A 26,005-nucleotide genomic window follows, 5' to 3' on the forward strand; every position below is an offset into this window, starting at 1 on the left:
CTATGAAACATCTTCCATTTCCTCCATCTGGTCAAGCTACTTATGGTATGCTCAAATAATAATAATTTCATTACTCTCTCCCTTTACTCACCCCCACGTGTTTTCTGACATACTTCCATTTTTGGTTTTATAGATTTCCAAACAGGTATGTATATTCTTAATTATCTTAAATGTGATTTTTGACTATCACTAGGGAGATGACTAGGAAAATAGGCTTAAGAATGTCCTGGACATTGAAAGGACGTTGTCCGCACAGGAGAGTCAGCTGGGGTCTAAAGGGAGTTTGGGGACTGAGCCAGGCATCATGTTCTCTGAACATTTAGACCTGTGTACCAACTACCCCTTTCTAAATCCAAAATGACCTCCAAATGCATAAAAAGTTCAAGATTGGCCTTAAACCCAAATTCAAGAGAAATAAAATTGCTTTTAATCTTTGTGCAACATTTCACCCAATGGATATATACCTTCTGCCAACTCATCTTTACTCTTCTACCCATTTGTCAAAGTCTGATCTTCTAAATCCCATTCACTGTACATTGTTAATAGCTGTTAAATTATTTAAAGGTTAAATCTATTTTAACAGGTCTCCAAGGTGTAATAGGGGGGATATATATCTTATCTTAGAAATCCGGGCATTTCTTTCTAAACTTACATAGAATGAGATCAGCAACAGAAAGGAGAGCAGCAGAAAAGAAAAGAAAATGCCACCAAAATCTTTAAAGCCCTCGATCTGCTTCTGATAGGTCAATTTTTCCAACAATAAAAACATAAATATCAAACAGCTTACCTTCATAGAGTTCTTATTATGGTCAAGGATTATATAGAGTACATCCCATGTATTGTTGCATCTTTCCCTTAAAGCAACCCTGCGTGATGGCTAGTTCTCTTAATTAGCTCTATTTTGCATATGAGAAATTGGATAAGTTGCCTAAGTTCCCCCCTCAACTCCCAGTTAGTTAACGGCAGAGACATTAACCTTGACCCTAAACAGGAGGTTCTAATCACTGAGGCAGGCTTCCTTTTGCCTGCCCAGGACATATGGTCTTTGGCAGCTTTTCTACAAGATTGCATATTTGAAGGGCTTTTGTTCTGTTTAGAAGACTCTCAGATCTATTGATTTAATAACTTGTTCATCAGAGTGTCCAAGAGTTACTTTCCAAGGTTGTACAAAGCAGGTAAGAATAAGTTTCCCTTAATGGGTAGCTGTTCACAAAATATTATATGTTTATATCAATCTCACCGGACCGTGCCAATCAAAGTGAAATAAAGAACAAGTTCTTATCAGACGCTTTTTTTCCTCTCTTTTGTGTTCAATGGTTTAATCCTTAAATTGCAATGGATACTTGGACTAGTAATTTCAGAGTTCGGGGGTTATAGATCCCTTTGAGACTGGTGCAATATGTGAAATCTTTTTATAGAAAAATTTCTATATTCACATGCTTACAAAAGCTATCTAAATTTTGGAAGATTTAGAGAAACCTAAAGAGAGCCTTAAAAATCTATGGCATTCCCATTAAGTAATTCCAATCTAGTAAAATAAGCTCAGATTTCGCTCTTGTATCCAGGACAACACAAGAAATGAAAGACCAGAAAGCATCCTCTTCTTTCTCCACCCCCTTGGCCTCTGAGGCTGAACCCTGGGAAGCCCCAGTCCATCATCAGTGTTGCCACACTCAGGCATGCAGGGTCAGTCCTGTCAGTCCTGTGCAAGTGTCGCCAGCCAAGGAGGAGAGTGGGAATCGAAGTACAGCTTGGGTGCTGTTGCCAGATTATGTAGCCCATCATTGGGCTGCATCCATGAAAAGTGGCACCTGTTTCTAATTTGCACAGAAACACTTGTGCGTGGGTCAGTCAGTGTTCTGTACGGCCACGTGCACCCTGACTATACAGCAGCTAAAGATGTCCTGACTTTGGGGAAAGGTCCCTCACTGCAAGTCAAAAGCCCAACTCTTCACAAAAGTCCACTCAAAATGGATCTGAGACTTAAATCTAAAATCCATAAAACTCCTAGAAGAAAGCCCAAGGAAAATCTCCTTGATGTTGGTCTTGGCAATGATTTCATGGCCATGATACCTAAACCATAAGGAAGAAAGCAAAAATAAATAAATGGGACCACATAAAACTAAAAAGTTCTGCATAGCAAAAGAAACCACTAACAAAATGAAAAGGCAACCTGTGGAATGGGAGAAACTATTTGCAAACCACAAGTCTGATAAGGGTTAATATCAAAATACATTAAGTAACTCATGCAACTCGATAACAAACCAAAATAATTCAATAAAAGACCTGAATAGACATTTTCCCAAAGGAGATATTCTAATGGCCAACAGGTTCAGGAAAATGTGCTCAACAACACCAATCATCAGGGAAATGCAAATCAAAGTCACAACAATAAGATATCACCTCAAACCTGTTAGAAAAGGACAAAAGACAGGGCTGGCGAGGATTTGAAAAAACAGGGAATTCTTATGCGTGGTTGTTGAGAATGTAAGTTGGTGCAGCCCCTATGGAAAACAGTAAGGAAGTTCCTCAGAAATTAAATAGAGAACTTAAATTAGAAATTAAATATAGATCATATAAATATGATCCAGCAATTCCACTTCTGGGCATACATACAAAGGAAATGAAGTCACTATCTCAAAGAGATACACGCACTCCTATGTTCATCGCAGCATTGTTCAGAATAGCCAGGACGTAGGACTAGCCTAAGTGCCCATCAACAGATAAATGGTTAAAGAAAAGTGGTGTATATATGCAATTGGGTATTTGTTAGCCATAAAAAAGAAGGAAATTCTGCCATTTGCAATAACATGGATGAATCTTGAGGACATTATGCTAAGTGAAATAAGGCAGAGAAAGACAAATACTGCATTTCATTTACATGTGAAATCTAAAAAAACCACACTCATAAAAACGGAGAACGGATTGCTGGTTGCTGGAAGTGGGGGCATGGTGGACGGAGGGAATGGGTAAAGGTGGTGGAAAGGTACAGACTTCCGGTTATAAAGAAATGAGTCCTGGGAATGTAATGTTCAGTATGGTGACTATAGTTATCAATACTGTATTGTATGCTTGAAAGTTGCTTAGAGAATAAATCTTAAAAGTTCTTATAACAGGAAAAAAACCCAATGTAATTGCATGAGGTGTTGATCATTAGTTGCATTTATTGGGGTAATCATTTCACAGCAAACCATTATTTTGTACACCTTAAACTTACACGATGACATCTGTCAGTTATATTTCAATAAAACTGGGAAACAAAATTTAAAAAGCCCCAGTGCAGCTCACGTTAGCCTCCTCTTTCCCAGCCTGAGGCACTAGGTTACTCGGCATCTGAAAACTAACTCAGTCCATATAAGCCAGTTTCCTTGGGTCCCATCTCCATTCTGCACTAGGTCATGTAGTATTTTTATGAATTCATTGTCAGAGACACAATTTGCTAATGGTCATTATTCAAAGTAGGCTTGTTTTGATCAAGATTTTGCTCCTTTCTTTCCCACCTGCTTATTAACCATTGCTTACATCCATGTGACAGTTTTGAAATGCAATCCACATTCCCTAATAAGCGTCAAACTGCATTTCGTTTTTCAGTGGTGGAACCTGAACAGTGAGGATTTTCATGCCTAGTATTGTCTAGTCTTATTATAATTCTTAACAGACCTCATCAGCTCTGAAAATGCCTAGAATCTAGAACTGAGTCTTTCATCTATGCCACAAACATTTCTGGGACACCTACTATGTACCAAACATTGGAATGCCTAGTGGAAGATAAAGGTAAGAACAGGTGATGCTGTCCATCTTGGAAAGCCTACCATGGTGATCAGCGTGATTAAATTAAATATACGAGACCCACGGCTTGCTTGTAACACCCTCTCAAGAGGGGATCAGGCCCTGACCACAGGTCTATTGGGGCTTCCTTTGGTTTGACTTGTGTAATAATAGTTTCAGATTAACATCCAGAGCAATCTTGGGTGGTTTAGAGAATCTGCCTAAAGGCAAGAGAATAATCCAAATGCCCTCTGAGGTCTCTTTTAACCACAATGTTTTAAGGCATTGACAGACAAGTCGATCCTCAGAAGTTTTATCATGCACTTGGGGGAGGAGGAAGCTGAAGGAGACTTACTTTTATTGAACTCACTGTTTAAGTTACAGAATTTCGACATGGAATATGTTTGCAGCCTACCAATTCAAGACCTCTACTCTTGACCAGATGAGGACACTGTACGCTAAGCTTCAGGGCAGATGGAAGCGTAGGAGACCAGGATTTCTCTAACCCACCATATTTTAAACTCACGTTTCTTTCAGGCACTGCTTTCTCTGTGTCTTGCCCCTAACCTCTGACATCATGCAGCCTTCCTTCTGTGTTGTTTTTTTGTTTGTTTACCTATCCCTCCAGATTCTGACCTGTGTTTTCATTGCCTTGCACAAGGGGTGTCTCCTTTTTGGACTCAGGGTGCTTAGGACTAATCCCATTGATTAAGCTTCTCTGACATGTCTCACCACACCTCCCCCAAGGCCAGCACCAGAAGACAGCATCTCCCATTCCCAGGATATGTCATATCTTCTCTGACCCCCACACCCAAATGCTGGCTAATATGTCACAAGGGATGGCCAGAATGACACAAACACACTGCAGTTGACCGGTGACCGATCTGTCCCTTAAGGGAGTATGGTTGCAAATTCCATGCTGTTGGCGGTCTCCTTTGGAAGCATGATAATCCTGAGTGCCTTTACCATTCAATCATTCAGTCTATGTGAACATATCTTCATGGTAAGAAAGTCTTTGAGAACAATGTAGAATGAGTTACCATCACAGTGGCTCTTGAGTGATCTTTGGGCTTGGACCAGAGGCCCTTCTCAAGAAAAGGTTAAGATGGCTCCGTGGAGGCATTGCCAATTTTGGCATTGGAGGAAAGGGAAGTTTATCACAGTGCAGCAGCCCTCCTTGCGGTTCTTGTTGGGATGTTGATGTGTCCCTGAAGTGATTTTCTATGCCAATGTTCTGTCATTTAGACTGTCAGTGAATTGCTGCAGAACAAGTCAAGCTATGCACACTTAGCATTAGTTTTGACTATTAGGGGCAGTCCAACAAAAGGAACATTTGCTCTGGTCCAGAGGCATAGTACAGGGGGAAGGAGATAGAAAGAAGCAGGGAAGCAAACCAGAGCTAAAATAGCATAGTGAATGACAGTAATGCAATGTTCCAAAAATATTCTATCGGGTTACACTTTGAATAATGATCATGTCTGAAAAAGAGAACTATTAAGGGCCATAAGAATTTATAGAAACGCTCCGATCCTGAAGGAAAGACGAATAGTTAGATGAGGCTTCGGAGGATTACAGCAACAAATACAGTCAGACAATTTCCATTATAATCTTTTATTTAGAATTGCACGTAACTCATTGTGTGTTGTTGTTGGGTTTTGTACTGATGCACGTATGCCCCGAGGTGCATCCTTATGAGTGAAGAAAATAACTAAGAGGATTTTCAATAGATCTAAGAAAGGTTAATCCTTTTCAACTGAAAATCTCCTATCTTTGCCTATAGGGCTTAGTGGATTTGGGTCTCCCTGAAGTGAAATAATTTTTCCCCAATGCATACATGTAACTACCTTTTATTTCAGGTAAAGAATGCAAAGGTGGAATTTGAGGGATGTTAATTTTTAAAATGAGCCAACAATTGGTTGACAGGTTAGAGAAAACTAGGACAGGAAATACGGAAAGGCAATACATGCCTAATGGGAAGGGATAAGAAAAAGAAGAGGAAATATAACAGCCGTGCTTTGAATTTGTACACTGCTTTAGCATTTCAAAATGCTTTCCTCATTGAGATGTAGACTTCTTAAAAATAAGAAATTTATCTTCATTAATCTTTAATTCCTTGATCCTTAACATAATGCCTAGCTCGTAGTAGGAACTCAGTAAGTTTTACCTTCGTGAATACACCAAAGAACAGCTGAATGAAATAATGTATTATTTTATTCAATTTTTGCTATAGTTCTATAAGTTTGGATTTATTTTCTTGATTTATGTAGGAAGAACTCAAGATCATAGAGAGCGAATGACTTGTCTAAGATCACATGAGCCAGAATTCTAGGCCAACTTTTCTGTCCTTGACCAGAGCCTTTTTATAGTTATAAAGCTCGGATTCTAGGGTGAGATAGGGTTGGGACAGATTCTGATATAAAATTTAGATTGGTTCTAGAAAAGAAAAAAAGTGGTTTTATGTTTTAAGGTTAGTTGCTGTATCAATGAGCAATTGCCACAATAATTCTACATGGGAAAATCTTCCTTGAACTCTGGCAGATGAGAATAAGCATTTATTCTCAGGGTAATGGGACTGCAAAGGGACCAATCCAGGCTGGAATTAACTTGGTGGCTCTGCTTCAGGCTACAGGTTGGGCTGAGCTTGGATCCTCACTATGTGTTGGCTCAGAGCTCTTCCAACTCTGTTCAGACAGAAGAGCCATCAGCTACATGGGTTATTCCCATAGTGATGAAGGAAACAGAGATCAAGGCCATTCTTGCACGTACATGTCAAGTCTCCACTTGCCTCTCCTCTGCTAACATCCTGCTGACCAATATGGTGATTAGAATAGTCCCCAAAGATGTTCATGTCCTAATCGCTGGAACCTGTGAATATATTACATTATATAGCAAAAGGGACTTTATAGATGTAATTAAGATTATGATTCTTAAAATAGGGACTTATCTGTATTATAAGATTATCTATATGGACCCAACCTAATTGCTTGGGTCCTTAAAAGCAGAGAACTTTCTCTAGCTGGAGTAAAAGAAATGCTGCAGAAGCAAAAGATGGAGGGAATCAAAGTATGAGAGAAATTCAACCCACCCTTGCTGGAGGAGGCCACGTGCTCAAGCTGGAGGAAGACAGCTCAAGAAGCAATGCAGACAGCCTATAGAAGCAAAGACTGGTCCCCGCTGACAGCCAGCGAGGAAACGGGAGTCTCCTTCCTGCACAAGGAACTGAATTTGACCAACAATTTGAACAAGGTTGGAAGCAGACACATCCCTAGAACTTTCATTAAAGAGTCCAGCCCGTCTGTAACCTGGCCTTAGGCCTTGAGAGACCCTAAGCAGAGGAAACCAGTTTTGAGTCCATGAGACTTCTGAGCTACGGAAACTGTGAGATAATAAATGGAAGTGTTTTAAGCCAGTATATTTGTGGCAATTTATTATGACAGCAATAGAAACTACTATAGCCAATGAAAGCCATGTGGCCCGGCCTAAAGTCAAAGGCAGAGGAAGGCCGCCCTATCCCTCAGCCATGGCCAATCTTTAATGTAATTCTACAGGACAATGAAAAATCACAGCCAATATTTAAAACTTTTCCAATAGAACTGAGGTAGAACAAAAACATCAGCTGCCCAGAGGAAGTTTTGTTAAAATTATTAGGGGATCAAGAAGCTTTTGGAAAAACATTTGCCATGATACAACTGCCCAGAAAGACAAGATATTTAAATAAGTTGTTAAAGCAGAGAAGTTGTCAAGTGATTGTTGGAAAAGGTAGTTTTGATTTGAAACTGGGGTGGTGGGTGGCATGTACATTGTCCCAAGAAACAAAGGGCTATGTGGGGTGGTGGTGGGGAGTAGAAGTTAACACTCTGAGAATAATACGTTGGATGGAATCCACAACAGACTGAGGCTCCATTTGTTGTTCAACTTTGTCTAATTTGCCCCTTGCGATTTTCTCAGCAATTTATAAATGTATATTTGTATGTCACAGGATGGATTCTAAATATTGGTGGCAGAAAACCGAGGCACTGAATGTAGTGTATGGCTATACTCCCAAGACTTAAAAAGGAGAATCTTCTCTTTTTCCTTCTGGATGGAGGTGGCATAAATTATTATGATCGTGTCGCCCAAGGGCCCAGAGACATGCTGAAAATGGGTTCTTTGGAGTTTTAAGGAGAGGACTATTTCTTGGCCTCCTTCTTATGTTCTGCCTTGCATCTATGACTCTGGCTGGTGCAGTGAGTCACCTAGCAACTAATGGAAAGGAGCCATGTCCATCTACTTCCAAGGATATGGAGTTAAGCTTCTCTAGTGAAACCTTGTTTGGAGATAATAGCTCACTATGGATACATGACACATGTCCTGTGTTCAGCTCCACACTGGGCCCCTTACTTTTATTGATTCTACAAAACCTGAGGGAATTCAAAATAAAGCAATCCACCCCAAGATGAGTTCCTTTTATGTGCTGGGGAAAGCTGTGTCCATTTCCATCCCTAGGGAAGATAAACTCCTGTGTCTGAGAGGCCTTCTCCTCCAGTGGGGATCTGAAGAGCTATGTCTAAGGGTTCCAGAATCTGAGTGGGTATGAATTCCAGCTCTCCTCCATCCTTGCTGTGTGACTCTGGACAAAGTACTTAATCTCATCAAATGTGATGTCGGTCACCTGTAAACCGGGGCTGTTTTAGCACCCACTTCATAGGCAGAGAGCTATTGTGAGGCCCAAGTAGTAACTATTGTTATCATGATTCAGAGCCCAGCAAAATGTAATCAGCTGAATTGTAGGAGAGGTTTAAGGTTGACATGAAAAACAGCTTCCTAGAAGTAAGAGTTACAAATCTTACTGTGAAAATTCCATTAAGACTTTGGAAACTAATCCTGACTATTAAATGGTGTGACAGATGTTCCGGGCCATTCAAGAATTTATATAGTCAAGTGACCATCATCACCTCAGTGTTACCATCTTGGGAATTTATGCACCGGTTCCAATGATTTTGCTTGGAGCAAACTCTCTTACCTCATCATTAAAATGGCCTCCAGAGACTGTCATGCATTCCTTTGAAATCCCTTTATAGAGGACAGTTGTCATCTTCAGAGGGCTGATGTGACGAAGAAACAGCCAAAGGCCAATCAGGGCCAGTAAGGAGAGGTGACCTCTTACATGGTTCAAGTGCTTGCACTGACCTTTGCATTTGTGGGTTCTAGATCATGCGGATAGATTAGAAATGGAAATGACTTTTTGTAGCCTAGTATGAGTGCTTTAGTTACAGAAGCATTGGAGCTCATCTTTTACTTCTTAGATAACTGATAATGCAATTGTTTACTATGTTCTTTATTCTTCGTGATGAGTCTGAAATACTTTCTAACGAAGTCTTTTTAAAAGACTAATTTCTGAATTAAAAAAAAAAAATGGAGGAATCTAGCTTTCCCCAAAGCCACCTCTTCTCAGATCTTCTCAGACTCACAGTATGTTTCTCTAACTCGCTCATAATTGAGTCACAGCCAGAGTTTAAGACTTGTGGTTTCCGGGTTCCCCCTGTGATGAGCTTGGAAGCGGCCCCTACATCCTAACAATGGGTGACAAGCTAAATAGACTGAAAAATCAACAACTTTTCTTGGATCTATAAGAGAGGGGAGGACACAGAGACACCACTGGCTCTGAGATGGGAGGAACAGGCAGGTGAACATGGGAAGCTAAGGTGTACCAGACAGAGCCTCACGAGTGCAAGCCACCACGGCAACTGGTGCTGGGGACAGAAAACTTCACCATATCGAAGAATCATTGGAGCTTCAGTGTGGACAACTCTGAGAGTTTAAAACTTCAGGGGACCCAGTCTTAGGGGGCCCCGATGATACTGAAGGATTTGCCTCCAGGAGCTGGACTAAATTCCCATACCAAACAAATCATCCCGGGTTTCCGGTGGAGACATGGAAAGAGGAACCATTTTGAAACAGGCCAGGGCACTCTGATCTTCACAGGGCCTGCCTTCAGGGGAGACTAATGAACCAGAGCCTAAACTGCTGGGGTGTTATCAGAGCTTAACTGACCTGGGAGAGGGAAATACCTAACCCCAGTCCACTCTAGCCGTCCTGTCCCACATTTGGTGGGAAGAAAAACCTGAGAGCCACTTGTGAGGTTCACAGTCCAGAGGCGCAGGCTCACTGAGACCTAATCCCAGATGGAACACTGCCGCTCCCCCACACCTCACCACCACGTGATGAAAGGCCTATTTACAACAGTTTCCTTTACACCTAGTACCTCATATCCAGCTATCAGAAAATAATAAATTCTGTAAGAAAAAATTGCAGAGCATACCAAAAGGGGGGAAAAAGCCCCACAGTCTGAAGAGGCAGGGCAAGCATCAGAACCAGACATGGCAGGAATGTTGGAAGTATCAGGATGAGAATTTCAAACAACTATGATTCGTGCGCTAAGGGTTCTAAAAGGTAAAGTAGACACAATGTAAGAACAGATGGGCAATGCAAGCAGGGAGATAGAAAGCCCCAGAAAGAACAAAAAAGAAATTCTAAAGATAAAAAACATGGAGACAAAAATGGAGAATGCCTTTGCTGGCTTTCTTGGTAGACTGGACATGACCAAGGAAAGAATTTCTGAGCTGGAGAATACAGCAATGGGATCCTCAAAACACAAAAAGCAAAGAGAACAAAGACCGAAGAAAACAAAACCAAAAACAAACAAACAAACAAACAAAACCAGACCAGAAAGTCCAAGGACTATGGACAACTCCAAAAGGTGTAACATCTGCATAATGGGAACACCAGAAGGAAAAAGAGAGAGAAGAATAGAATCAATTTAACATAAAGTACTTCTAATCTACCTTAATAGATGGAATCTATCTAAGACCTACTGCATTAGCAAGGTGCCATATAAAGTAAGGAGTGTAAATAATTGAGGCTTCCACTTTCTTTGTCACCAGAGTCCCACTTTCCACCTGCAAGCAAATGCCACAGTCCAAACTCAGAGTCCTAGCGAGTATTTTGCTAAATACGAACAAACGATCCGTGTGCCAAATCCTGGAAGGTCACGGTCCTCTTTAGCGTTGGTGCGCCTACCATTCGGGTAAGCCAAGAGAGCTGCAGCCTAGACGTTCTGCAAATACAGGAGCAAGTGAAACAGATGCATTGGAAGAAAATACAGAATCCACCAACGGGAAAGAATTCGCATGGAAAACCTCCAAGTTTTTCTGGGCCCTAAATTTCAAGCTTTTTCTTGGATCTGCTTTTTTAGCATTCCACCTTCTCAGTAGTCATTTTTGTTCTGAAATCCACATTGGAGAGGCATCACTCCAGGCCCTGTGTTTCAGGGCGAGAACCCCTCAAGCGCAGGAGAAGTAGGCCTACCCTGTCACCCGACGTCTTCCACACTGGTTCTGGTAAGGTCGCTTAAGGCCACTGGAGCAGAGTCTGCACAAGTGGCTACACTGGTGGCTGGTGACTAGTGATCTGGAGGCCCATGGTCACCGTGCTGGCTACAGAATGAGGGCGGTGGCGGCAGGGGAGGGGGAATTGATCTGGCCCAGCACTGACCCTCTGTCCCAGCTGAGCGTAGTTCCATATCTTAGGGTCTCCCAGAGAGGGAAAACCAATAGGAGATATCTGTATATGAAGAATATTTACTATAAGGAATTAGCTTACATGATCATGGAGCCTGAGAAGTCCCAGTCTGGAGTCCCGAGCTAGAGACCCAGGAGGGCGGTGGTGTGGCTCCAGTCTGAGTCAGTCTAAAGGCCTGAGATCTAGAAGAGCCTACATCCTAAGTTCTAGTCCAAGGGCACGAGAAGGTCAATGTGCCAGCTCAACAGTCAGAAAAGTGAAATTCCCTCTTCCTCTTCCTCAATCTTTTTGTTCTATTCGGTTCTTCAACTGAGTGGATGAGGGCCACGTACATTAAGTAGGGTAATATGCTTTACTCGGTTTTACTGCTTCAAATGTTGATCTCACCCAAAAACATCCTCTCAGACACACCAGAATAATGTGCGACCACATGTCTGCACACACGGTGGCCTAGTCAAGCTGACCCATAAAATTAATCATCTAGGAGGGATGGATTCCCATTCACAGCTCCCCCTCTGGGGAGAAAGGACATGGTATGCAAAGGCCCCTAATATTCCCGAGTTTAGCCTGGAAGTGGTAGGTAGGTCATGCAACTGTGATCGCTCCCCGCTTCCGCCCCTGTGTAGTCCATGCTAATTGACCCCAACTCTCTTTCCTGTTGAATATAAGGTCATTCTCTGAATTATTTTGCATAACAGTTTTGAAAACCACCAAAGAAGTTAGCATGTAAGGGGAAACCTATTTGCCTCAAGACTTGTAGTCAGGCCCAAGCAGCTCAGAAAGCAGAAATTTTGTGTGCTGCTTCCTCCCATGTTTTTTAAGTGACAAGAAGCATATTCATAACAGGCATAAGCATCTAGGTGTTACTTTTCTAGAATCAGAACACGTGAGAACTTAAAATGACTTCAAATGGGAAGAAATCAGAGAGGGAGACAAACCATGAGAGACTCTGGACTCCAGGAGATAAACTGAGGGTTATAGAAAGGAGGGTGTGTGGCGGGGGGGTGGGAGGGGAATGGGGTAACCACCTGATGGGCATCTAAAGGAGGGCACATGTTGTGATGAGCACTGGGTGTTATATGCAACTAATGAATCATTGAATACTACATCAAAAACTAATGATGTACTATGTGTTGGCTAATTGAAATTTAATAATATAATAATAATAAACAACTTCAATTCATGTTATTCAACCTGCTCCATTCTCAGAAGAGCAAATGCAGTCCTGTTGTAGACAGTCTCTCTGTCTCTCTCCCTCTCCCTTTCCCTCTCCCTCTCCCTCTGTGTCTCTCTCTCTGTCTCTGGCTACTGGGCATCCAAAACCCTCTTACAAATGGAGGATTCCTCAGTTCACAAGTCTCAGTGGTAGACAAAGCTTGATTCTCACTATAGATGTCCAAAACCCTAGACTTCTATACTATTAGCCTGTCTTGTACTTCTCCCAAATGCTGAATTGGGAGCTTATGGTATTAAAAAGCAGGGAGCATCCATTCCGGTGATAGGTGGTGGCAGCCATGTCTTCAGGAACTCCAGACTCGATGCTACAATGGTGGCATTCTTGTTCAGGTCTGAAGGTAGCAATCGTGTCCTCTCCTGACTGGTATTGTCCCATGGTTTGGCATGGCCCTGGATGCTGCCAGTATCCCATGTTCCAGAGCAGACCTTTTTCAATGGCCTTCCTGGTTATTATGGCCTTATGTCTTGAGTTTCCCTGTCTTCTCAATAAAATACTTGTCTGCTTAAATCAGCCAAAAGTTGTGTTTGTGTGTTGTTTTTGGTCTTGTTTTCCAGTTTCCTGCAACAAAAAATGCTGTTAGGTGATCCACTGAGGACCAGTTGATGGTATGGTCTGTGGCAGAGCTGGGGTAGGAGACATAGACCCTCCCGCCCCATGTGATTTGCATGGGGCACCGATCTTGCTCTAACGCCACCAGTACCATTTCCAGTTCTATTCTCTTCATTCTGCTGGGAAACACCATGTTGTGCCCGCCTTTCTTCTCCATCCTGAGTGAATGAAAAAGTAAACTGGGATAGCATAGAAGACCAGGGCTACTCAAAATAATGTGAGCTACAATCTGGACGTGTAATTTAGTGAGAAATGGGTTAGGGGACAAGCAACCTGAAACTCACAGTGTATCGGTGGCTTCAATGAGCTAGAAGCATATTTCCTTCTCACATAAAAAAGAGAGGCATACGGTGGGAGACCCAGACCAACCTCCCTCTCACTTTTCCTTCACCCTCAGCACTAGGTGTCTCCCTGATGGTGGGTTGTAGTCAAGGTCTTATTGTAGGCAGATGGCCCACAGAGCCTGGAATGTTTACTATCCAGCAGACCCTTGCTACAATTCTTCCTCGTCTGTCTCTGTCAGTTCAAGCTGCTGTAACAAATGACATCGATGGGGTAACTTGAACAGTGAACTTTAATTTCTCATGGTTCTGGAAGCTGGGAGGTCCAAGATCGAGGTGCTGGTTGATTCAATGTCTGGTGAGAGCCCGCTTCCTGGCTCGCAGATGGTAACTCTTGCCGTGTCCTCACAACCAGAGACAGAGGGCGAGCGTGGGCAAGCCATACTCTCTTCTTCTTATAAGGACATTCATTCCATCATGGGGGTACCAGCCTCATGGTTTTATCTAAAATTAATCACTTCCAAAGTTCCCATTAGGGCTTCAACATGTAAATTCCGAGGGGACACAAACATTCAGTCCCTAGCACTACCCCACTGCCAAAAATCTGAGTGGACACCATTCTTGGTTTATATGGACTCAGATGAGGGTATTAGGGGGAGTTGGGGGCAGAGCCGAGATCCCTGGGTTTAAACAGCATCAACTGTACAATCTTGACCCCACCCAGCACCGAGAGTGGCTGAATGACTTTGCAGAGGCAGGATCAGCTCTCAGTTCAAGTTATAAAGCCAAGGCCAAATCAAAGTCCTCTCCCTGAGTGGTACACAGATGTGTGGCACTTTAAGCCTCTGCGCCCGGATGGCAAACACTGGGCACAGATGCTGAATGCCAGGAAATGGAAACTTGTATCTTGAAGTTTTCCAGCCAAATGTAATATCTGATTACATAAAATAATTGCATTGTAATTCTTAAGAGCAAAATGAATTCTGTCTCGGTCTTGGTGTCTCTTGAGAATTATTAGAAATTATTCTGTAACCAATATCCCCAAAACTCCAGAGAGAAATAAAGGATCTCTTACACTAAGGAGGAGATTATGAAATATCTCTTAAAGCCAAGACTTCAGCTCCTAGTAGCTCCATTGATTATCTCCACCTCCTTTCTCATTTGCTTGCTTACCACCAGTTCAAACCAGCAGAGGTAATCAAGGATATCCATGTCAGTGACAACTAGTATTTAGTAATGTGATATGTTCTAGCTCATTCCAAACAGATGCATGGTAATTATAAAAAGCCCTCCACAAATAAGTTTATTACTGATGTTATCCTGTAACCCGAGCAGGGGCCTTAACTTTTAATTATCTTCTCCTCCTTCAGATTCTGAAAGCAATTTTTTAAGCTATGTAATCTCCACCGACATCTATCATTTTAAGGGGCAGGCTGCCTACCTCTTCAAACACATAAACTTCAAACACTGTGTTTCTTTTCCTTCAACACTGGGCAGTCCAGGTTGGCTTGTGTGAGTCAAAATCATTTCACATCGCATTAGTTGCATGTTCCGCAGACTGCGGAAGGAGCGATGAATAGCCATAATGAGAGCAACAGAATAACAATAAATATTTGCAAAAACACTTTGACAATTACAAAGTGTTTTTATGTAAATTATTAAAAAAAAACTAAATCTTACAGGTCATCCTTGCGTTGCAAATGCCAACCCTGAGCAAATAATGTTTATTGCATTTTTCTTCTTTTTCAGAAAAGAAAATCCTATGATGGTCTCAATAAAAGTTCAGCAACTTTTCTCAAAGAAAAAGGGAAAACAGCTCCAGGTATGTTTGAGAGAAATCCAACTACCCAGAATGATGGGCTGAACAGACAAGATTACACAGTGGGGATGCTATGAAAATCGAAAGCATTGATTTTTCTGAGCTGGAGCATGGGCTCCCCATACTCAGGGAACACCTGATGCTCGCAGTGTCTGGCTGGAAACACGCAGGAGCGGAGATGCGGGGTGGGCTGTGACTGCCACGTCTACGCGGGCACTTGCCAAAAGCCTGCGGGAGGTGATTCAGCTGCCTTTGGAACGGGTAAGGCCAGCCTCTCAGATGCTTCTCTGTATAACAGGATGGGGCATCTCAGCTGGCTTTCAGAACCGGTGAAGCGCCAGCAAGTGACTTCTGCCCTTCACAGCCCCGGGTTCTAAGCTCGGGTTGGCTCCCTTCAAGGAAAGGTGAGTTCCACACACTGACCCTTCAGGAGCTGCTGAAGACAGAGGAGGCCCAAGGCCCAATAAATTGGCATGAGCTGAAGTCTTGCTCTCGGCAGGGTGGGCGTCATGGACAGGTGTCTCCTGGCCCAGGGCAGTCTGGCAGCGACTGAGCTAACCTGCTGGATGGGGTGGGCGGGTCCTCCCTCAGCCTCAGGAGCTGGTGGGGAAGTGACATGCCCACGGGGCTGGTTTCGTTCTCTTTTTTCCCCAGTAACTTATAGTTTATTATGCTTAATTTATAATACTGTAAACAAATCCGGAAAGACAAATTAAGTTCATTTGAATCCACTCAAGTTTCTCTAAAATAACATGGGCATTGTTCCACATAAAGTTCTGAACATACCGGTTTATCCATTACTGTGAGGTTACAAACAAAATCGCTTTTTGGTAAGATTGTATGTATTCATTCGAGAGTGAGACAGAGAAAGCATGGACAGAGGGGAGAGGCAGAGGGAGAGGGAGAAGCAGACTCCCCGCTAAACTGGGAGCCCGACGAGGGTCTCGATCCCGAGACCCTGAGATCACGACCTGAGCCAAAGGCAGACGCTTAACTATCTGAACCACCCAGGCGCCCCCAAACGAAATCACTTTGATGCTACTTACCAGTGTTAGTGATTGGAAACCACGCAAGGAAACGCCATGTGGTTCTGTCCTACCCTCCGCCCTTGCTCTCCTCTCCAGCTTCAGCTCTGGCTTCTCCTTCCTTCACACGTGGCTCTTGCCAGTGAACTTCTTGCTCTAAAACTCCACACTCTGCCTTCCCGCCTCCCAGACAATGCATGTTTCATGTCACACATCCATCAGCCTCCCCTCACTCCGCCCGCCTTCTAGCCAATCTTCAGCTAGCAGCTTGAAACCTGATTTACTGTGTGAGACACTTTGCAGCCCTTCGATACAATGATATTCTCCAGCTAAGCAATTTCATAGCACTTGGCACTTTCTTTGTCTATATCATAATCATGACAATACTTATGCAACCCAGGGTTCTAGACACTGTTCTAAGAATACACACACACACACACATGCACACACACCTGTATGTTTATGTATGTGTGTATCACCTGTCTGTCCATCTATGTATTCAGTGTGAGGACTGAATGAGCCTCCATACAGTAGCTATCGATAGGAACATAGATAGACGATAAACACATAAATGTAGACGGTCTTACTCTTTTTGCCATTTCCCTCTAAGAGGAATATGAAGCTCCAGATGGTAGACACCCCGCTGACAATTCCAGGATGCCGCGCTGCGGCTTCAGACCATCAGGCTCTGTGTGTATTTTCTCAGGAGCAGTGCCAGCAGAGGGGATGAGGACACGAAGCGTCATTCTGTATGCGTGCCTGGTAGGAGCAGCCGTTGCCGGAGTTTCATCCAGCCAGGGCCAGGATGGGCTTTGCCCAGGAAGGAAGAGAATAAATCTCTCAGTAAAGAGCAATATTAAGAGTACAAGAAATCACACACCAGCTGTACTAGGTAGGGTGACAGCAACCACTGTGACAAATCAACCCCAAAAGGAATAATAGCTTAATGCCATGGAAGCTTATTTCCCGCCAAGCAGCCCCAGATCAGCAGGGTCCTGTCTTCTCTGCATAGTTTTTCAAGGGCTTGGGAAGCTCTACTGTCTTCAGTGTGTGGCTTGTATGGTCGCCATGCTTTGGTCCATCCCATCATAAAGAGTTTTGAGGATACCATGTGGGCAGTGTGTATAGACCAGACCTGAAAACATGCCTGATCTACTCAGCCCATTGGCTACAACTCAGGCACATTGAGTATTAGGTTTCCATTGCTGCCGTAACAAATTACCACAACCTCGATGGTCAAAATAATATACACTTATTCTCTTAAAATTTTTGAAAAGTATGAAAGCATTGTCCCTAGTCCAAAATCAAGGTGTTAGCAGGGCCATGCTCCTTCTAGAAGCTGTAGGGAAAAATCTGTGTCTTTGGGGCACCTGGGTGGCTCAGCCTTTAAGGATCTGCCTTTGGCTCAGGTCCTGGTCCCAGAGTCCTGGGATCAAGCCCCGCATCAGGCTCCCTGCTCGGCGGGAAGTCTGCTTCTCCCTCTCACACTCCCCTTGCTTGTGTTCCCTCTCTCGCTGTCTCTTTCTGTCAAATAAATAAATAAAATCTTTAAAAAAAAAACTCTGTGTCTTTGCCTTTACCAGCGTCCAGAGCTGCACCCCCTGCCTTGTTGCGGTCCTGGCCCCTTCCTTCCTCCATCTTCAAAGCCAGCAGTAGCGTCGTGCTCCGGCGGTCACATTGCTTCCTTCTTCTCTGTCAAATCTCCCTCCACCACTCTCTTACAAGGACACTTGTGACTGCATTTAGGGTCCACACCTCTTGCCACTGGATCATGCACATTGGATATTCCTTTTGTTACAAATTGAGGAAATCACAGATTCGGGTTTGGGCTTTAGAGATAAAGAGCCACTTAGAAGTTCTCCATATGGCTCAAGTGGATTATAAGCATTTCACTTTGGGTTTTTGGGACAAAGTTCTAAACACCTATAACGTTATTATTTTTTTAAGATTTTATTTATTTATTTATTTGTCAGAGAGAGAACAAGCACAAGCAAGGGGAGCGGCAGAGGGAGAAGCAGGCTCCCTGCTGAGCAAAGAGCCCGATGTGGAACTCAATCCCAGAACCCTGGGATCATGACCTGAGCCGAAGGCAGACGCTTCACCCACTGAGCCACCCAGGCGTCTCACTATGGCTTTATATTACCTTCCATTTGTAAACCACTGTCCTAACGTATCATAATAAAAAATTAAAAAGACAAAAAACCAAAACACTGCCCTGTGACAGTGAAGCCTCTTGGCAAAGTGATGAGTCTGAAGCTGATGCAGGCATTAGTGAATCCCCTGATGAAATGATACGTTAATTATCTCGCGATAGCCTCCAGTGGTCATGGAAGTAGTCGACATTCTGCCATGGAGCTGTTGGTATCAGGAAGGTGGCCAGAATTTATAGTTCTTTTTGTTTTTCCGATTCAGATCTATTAAGGCGTATAGTATTTTTTAAAAGAGAAAGAGAATATAAGCAATGGAGAAGAAAATAAAAGTCTACAGGAAGAACGATGCCTTTAAAATAGGAACAGGAGCCAGATATAGTAACAGTCAAAGCAGGGGAAATGAGGACATGCACAATATAATATATGCAGATGAGATTTTTAAAAGCTTAATGAAATGGAGAGAGAGTAAAATTGCACGAGCAAAAAGTACATGTTCTTTGCGAAAGAAGATATTGTGAGCTTACGATTTGGAGTTTCATTTTGTAACATGAAAAATCGTGTAAGACTTGAACTAGAAAGTCTTTCATATCTCCTCCAAGTCTAAGATTCTCTATGAAATCCAAAATGGCTATGGGATGATATGTTCTATTACTCTGAAGAGAAATACGGTGTTCCACCAATACTCCACCCTTTATTCCATAACTAAGTTGAAACACTTATGCTAATAGACTCATCAGTACATGTGCACACACGTACACACAGTGCACACACGTGCCCACGCTTATACTCATGCATATGTTTTCCTGCAACAGCCAGTGAATAGAGATTAAGGGCATTTGGGCAACAAAAGGTGGGGCTACATCAGCTAATCACTTAGTGACTGAGCACTGCCCTCCCATATGAACAGGATAGAATAAAACCCTACATTCAGGAAAACATGGATACACTGACAATTGTACTTGGTGGAAAATATTGCAGATGTGAGAGACAGTTATAGTGGTGTTTAGAGAATGGAAGCATGTTTTCAATTACTCTAATCTCCAGAGTCAAATATTTAGAGCATGATGTCACCATTGACCAATGAAATGCTGGCAGCACTCCGCTTCATTCAACAAACAGAGCCAGAAACAAGGGGCAGGGAACAGCTCAAGGCCAGAGATGGGATGAGGAGAAATTGCATGGTTTTCAAATATGTTTATGGGAATGGTCAGCTCTATAATGTATCTTTTACACTAAGATTAAGCCAAATTTTCGCTTGATGGGAGCACTGCCTTTGTTAATGTGTTGGGATTTTTAATGGGCTGAACACAAGCACTAAACTTTCCAGAGCTCCGTATATGAGTCTGAGCCTAAGCATAGAAAGCAAATACGAAACCCAAGGCTTTCGAGTGGATTTAGACGTCTTGGGCAGAAAAATCAATGGGGAAGTCTTTTAAACATAATTATATTGGGTCCCAAATCAGATGCATGGAAACAGAATCCCCATGCTCCCTGGCGCCTACCTATAGGTTCGGCTGATTAGTTCACCTGTCTGGCTTTAAAGGCAAATTTTTTTTGCCGAAGGTCACCTCTGTCTGAACTTTAGTTACCCTTCTCTCTCTTTCAACCAGGAAATCTCTTTCTAGAGGCAAGCAAACTAGAGTCACAATTTATACGGATGTGAGGGTGGCCTACTTTGACCTACTGTCCATTGTTCTCCAGAGCAATTTGCTTGATCCTGCTGCCCTAGGGCCCTACTCTGTAGCAGAAATCCAAAGATAAGTGGCTTACCTAGGTCCAAAGGGGAGGGGGTGTGCTTTTCTCACAGGATCCCTGAAATTACAGCTTTGTAATTTGAAATACTGTCTTTCTTCCTTGAGTATGGCACTCTGAAATGCTTGAATATACTCTATTGGATTCAAATGGCTTTGTGCTTTTTCCTACAACCAATTCCTACATTAAGATATAGAGTTTGTACATTAGAAAGTCATCATTACTAGTCAAATCTAAAGTATTTTCCAAATTTTACTCGATGATAACACATAGATATGACATTTTGATGCATATCTATGAAGTTATGACATGTGGCACAGAAACTCAACTCGGAGACTCTGGATCCAAACATCCTGGGTTCAGACATCCTAGCTCTGCCACTTGCTGGTCTGTGACTTCGGATTTACTCTCTTGATATGTGTCAGTTCTCTCATCTAGGCAACCTCCTTCATAGGGCTGCTGTGGGAGTTAAGTGAGCTAATGTTTGTAAAGTGCTTAAAACAGAGCCTGGGCGGTAATAGGCACCTAATATGGGTTCACTTTATTATTCGTTTCTTTGTATATGTGTAGGTGAAGGGTGGCCTAAAATAAAAAGTACTTCCTACTCTACATCATTTTCCTTTTCCTTAAAACAGAGCAATGGAGAAAGACCACAACTCCTCCATCTAGAGATTGGAAATGGGAGCTCAGCCAACCTTTAAATGAAAACATGGGTTGATCTGGTGAGATATAAGCCCCTTTCACAAGAGTCTCGGTCATTGTTCTTTTTTCATATTTTCTCTCTCTTTTTTTTTAAAGATTTTATTTATTTATTCGACAGAGATAGAGACAGCCAGCGAGAGAGGGAACACAAGCAGGGGGAATGGGAGAGGAAGAAGCAGGCTCATAGCGGAAGAGCCTGATGTGGGGCTCAATCCCATAATGCCAGGATCACGCCCTGAGCCGAAGGCAGACGCTTAACCGCTGTGCCACCCAGGCGCCCCCTTTTTTCATATTTTCATTAGGAAGGTGGGGGCAGGAAAGGCCTTCACTCTTCACTCTACATGGACCTCCCAACCTGGAGAATATTGGAATATTAGACATCAGTTAGTCATCAGAGTTGTCAAAAGAACTTAACGAACAGTTCTGTGTATCTCTAAGTTCTGAGAAAATTACAGGGAAGACAAGTCAAGGAGAATCGAAGAAGGTGGAAAAGAAGCCAACATTAATTGAGTGCCTGATATGTGCTAGACACCATAATACACACTTTGCACATATTGTCTTTTTACGGAGCAAGGAATTATTGGCAGCATCTTGTAGATGAAGACATCATGCATGGGAGAATCAGGATTGGAACCCAGGACTGTCTGATTCTGGACAGTGTGCTCTTTCTCCCTCCTCGATTTGCCTCTATGGCACTGTGTGAGGCATACTGTATGAGTTCACTGTTAATAATTACATTCCTAAGTAACCAATATGAGATTACTTTTCTTTGTGGGGTTCTTTTTTTTAACTAGGTAAAGTAATGGTATGTTTTAGACATTTTTTATTGAAAATAGTTAGAACACATGTTTATTCTTAAAGTATTAACATATATATTTCCAGGACAGGTCTCTGAGTCAAACCCCTTATTCTTTGCCAAAGCAGGGTAAACTGTAGTGAAGCTAACCCAAGCAGCTGGTGGGTGGCCTCGGGGCCTACAGAATGGGAGGGAGCCCAGGCGAATGTGTTCAGCTGTGAAGTTTCTTTTCTTCCCTCAGCTTTCTGGAGATAGAATCAACATCTAACATTGTGTGAGTTTAAGGTATACAATGTGCTGATGTGATACAAGTATATATTGTGAAATGATGACCTTGGTAAGGTTAGTTAGCACATCCTTCACCTCACATAGTCACTTTTTGTTATTGTATTGGCGGTGGTGGCAAGAACATTTAGGATCTAATGAATCAGCATCTGTCACATATACAATACAGCATTGCTAACTATGAACAATATGCTGTACCTTAGATCCCTAGGACTTATTCATATTTTAACTGGAAATTTATACCCTTGACCGACATGTCATCATTCTTCTCACCCCCACCTCCTGGCAACCAGCATTCTGTTCTCTGCTTCTACGAGTTCCACTCTTTCTCTGTTTCTATGAGTTCCACTTTTTTTAGATTCCACATATACGCAAGGTCATGCATATTTGTCTTTCTACATCTTAACTTATCGCACTTACCAAAATGCCCTCGAGTTTTATGCATGTTCTCATGAATGGTCAGAGTTCCTTTTCACGGCTAAACAACATTCCATTGTGCACTTATACACTGCATCTTCCTTTTACGTTCATCCATCAACTATGGACACTTATCTTGTTTCTATGTCTTGGCTATTGTGAATAATGATACGATGGATGTGGAAGTACAGATATCTCTTCAAGAGAGTGATTTCACTTCCTTTGGATATATACCCAGAAGTGAGATTACTAGGTCATATCATAGTTCTCTCTTTGATTTTTGAGGAACATCCATACTGTTTTCTTTTTTTTTTAAGATTTATTTATTTATTTTAGAGAGTGAGAGAGATCACAACAGGGGGGAAGGGCAGAGGGAGAGGGAGAGAGGCTCTCAAACAGACTCTGTGCTGAGTGTGGAGTCCAATGCGGGGCTCGATACCGTGATCCCGAGATCACCACCTGAGCAGAAACCAAGGGTCAGACACTTAACCGACTGCAGCACCCAGGTGCCCCCCATACTGTTTTCCATAGCGGCTTTGCCAGTTTGCATTTCTACTGCTCTCTTTTCTCCACATCCTCATCAGCACTCACTAGCTCTTGTCTTTTTGATAATAACCATTCTAACAGGTGTGAAGTGATAATCTCATTGTGGTTCTGATTCGCATTTCCCTGATGATAAGTGATGTTGGTTACCTTTTCGTTAGCCATTTGTATGTCTTCTTTGGGAAAATGTCTATTCAAGTCCTTTCCCCATATTTTAATCATACTGTTTGGGGGTTTTGTTTTGTTTTGTTGCTATTGAATTATATGAGTTCCTTATATATTTTGGATATCAACTCCTTGTCAGATGTAGTTTGCAAATACTTTCTCCCATTCCATAGGCTGCCTTTTTAATTTGTTGAAATGAAAATAAGATGATGGGGAGCTTTTTAATCTTATAGAGTTCCACGTGGTTTTTTTTTCTTTTGTTACTAGTGTTTTGGTGTCATTGCCAAGACCACTTACAAGATTTCCCCGTACATTTTCTCCTAGAAGTTTTATGGTTTCAGATATTACATTTAATTCTTTATTCATCTTGAGTTAATTTTTGTGAGTGGTGTAAGATGGGGTCCAATTTCATTCTTCAGCATGTGACCTACTTTCTCAATACTATTTATTGATGAGAACATCCTTTCCGCATTATTCTTTGAGTATTCTTTGCTCCCTTGTCAAATATTAGTTGACTGTGTATGGAAGGGTTTATTTCCTGGCTCTTGATTCTGACCCATTGATCTATGTGTCTGTGTTTATGCCAGTACCAGACTGTTTTGATTACTATACGTTTGTAATATAGTTTGAAATCAATAACTGTGATACCTCCAGGTTTGTTCTTTCTCAGGATTAACTTTAGAGTTGTGAAGTCTCTAACACCTGGGATTTTGGATTCCTAGTTGGCCCTTAATGGGAAATGCATGTTCCCTGAGCCCTCTTATTCCCGGAATCAGAGATATCAAGAAGATGCAACCTCTAGTTCCTGCCTACTGGTCTTACATGGCCATTCTCTCCCCATGTCTCCCCAGGATGGGACAAAAGATCACTTCCCAGGCTCACTTCTAACCCAGGGGAAGACAAGAGTAGACAGAGCTCCTTGAAGACATCCCCAGTACTCACCCCACCCCACCCTCACCCTTACCTCCAGGGCACATGGGCCATCCTCACTCTTGGGCATGTTTCCTCCCCTCTGTGGAGTGCTATTTGTAAGGACCTAGGGAAAATTTCCCAAGGCGTGGGGGTATGTTGAAAAATTTTATTGGATTAGTGAGATATTTTGGAACCATGCAGTCCCCTGAGATAATATTCATTTGTTGATTAAAGAAATATACTCTGTAGTATATCCCAGGCTCTGAGAGCTATAGATGCTCTCAGAAATCTCTTTCCAGGGGCGCCTGGGTAGCGCAGTCGTTAAGCGTCTGCCTTCGGCTCAGGGCGTGATCCCGGCGTTATGGGATCGAGCCCCACATCAGGCTCCTCCGCTGGAAGCCTGCTTCTTCCTCTCCCACTCCCCCTGCTTGTGTTCCCTCTCTCGCTGGCTGTCTCTGTCAAATAAATAAATAAAATCTTTAAAAAAAAAAAAAAGAAATCTCTTTCCAAATTTTCATAAATATATCTTTTCTTTTTGGGGAGAAGAGGACATACAGAATATTATTTTAATAATATTAATTATCCATTTTCATAAATTATTGAGCTGTATGTATTCTATGAAATTATTTTTTGTACGTTTTATATCTTCTACCTGTAATGAAAGAATATCTCAGGACATACACCAAACAAAAATGAGGAGAAAAACAGGACCTTGAGTCATGCCAGTCACATACTTTGCCCACTGGGAAGCAGCCAAAGCACTGACTAAGGACATAATCCTGGGGTTAAGCCAGAGGATATGACTCTTTGTTTTTCCTACGGCCGGACATGTGCATAAAGCATTTCCTTTCTCCATACATTTATATCCAACTCGAGAGAAGATCCAGGAAGAGAGGTAGTGCCTGAGATACTTGAGTGACTAAGCAATTTTTTAAATAAGACTGATGAGTATCAATTGGAGTCTTTAAATAACCAAATTGGATTTAAATTATTTTATTTTTATTTCATTTTATTTCAGCTTTATTGAGGTATCATTGACAAAAAAAATTGTAAGGTACTTAAATGTAAAACATGATGCTTTGATTGATGCATATGTTGAGAAAGGATGTTTTTTCCTAATTAGCTGTTATTTGCTCAGGCTGAACGCAAGATGAACGAATTTAGAACAAAATAATTGTAGATATCAAGGCCCTCTGTGAAGAAAATGCCATTTTGTAGAATGGAAATTGACAGAATTTCCTACCATTGCTAGAGCTATCTGGAGTGACCGGGGCCTAAATTTTGTGTGAACAAAGAGATGGTCCTTAAGATGTTTGAAAATATTAATTTTTACCTAAATTCAATGCCTAGTCTATCCAGTCAGACTCCTGGAGTTACCCTGAAGATGGGGCAGAAGGGGCTACAGCTGAGAAAACCCATGTGTGCCATGAAAAGATCAGAGTGTCTGATGAAAAACATGACCAGATTCCCATTTCCAAACTAGATTCTGAGGAATCTATATGCAAATTTCTAGAATTTCTTTATATGCATAAAGAAAATGTCACAGAAGTGTCTTATTTTATTGCTAAGTAAGGCTTTGACCCCAAGTTCCCATCTTGTTTCCTATTCCAGTAGCCTAAGATGGGTCATGTGTGAACCCAGAGGTATATGTTCGCCTGCTCGGCATAAGGGATAAGACCAGATTAAAGAGCTAATGCAAACTGTATAGCGCAAAGCCAGGCAAATAATACACACTTTATAAGCATTCACCACTATTAGTGTCATCATTATTATTTTAAATGATAGCCGTCCTCCTCTCCTGAGCATTAAGCCTCATTCCCCTGGCCTTGGCTTAATGAAGGAAAGCTTGCACTATCCAAAGGGGAAATACAGTGATATTGCAAAGCATTATTTTGCTAACCCACGGTTTTCAATATAATAGGTCTATCTGTTTGTTGGCTTCTTTTGGATTTTTGAAATACACCAGACACGTAGCTGTAACCTA

Source organism: Ursus arctos, unplaced genomic scaffold (genome assembly GCF_023065955.2).
Source record: "Ursus arctos isolate Adak ecotype North America unplaced genomic scaffold, UrsArc2.0 scaffold_15, whole genome shotgun sequence".
NCBI classification, from domain to species: Eukaryota; Metazoa; Chordata; class Mammalia; order Carnivora; family Ursidae; genus Ursus; species Ursus arctos.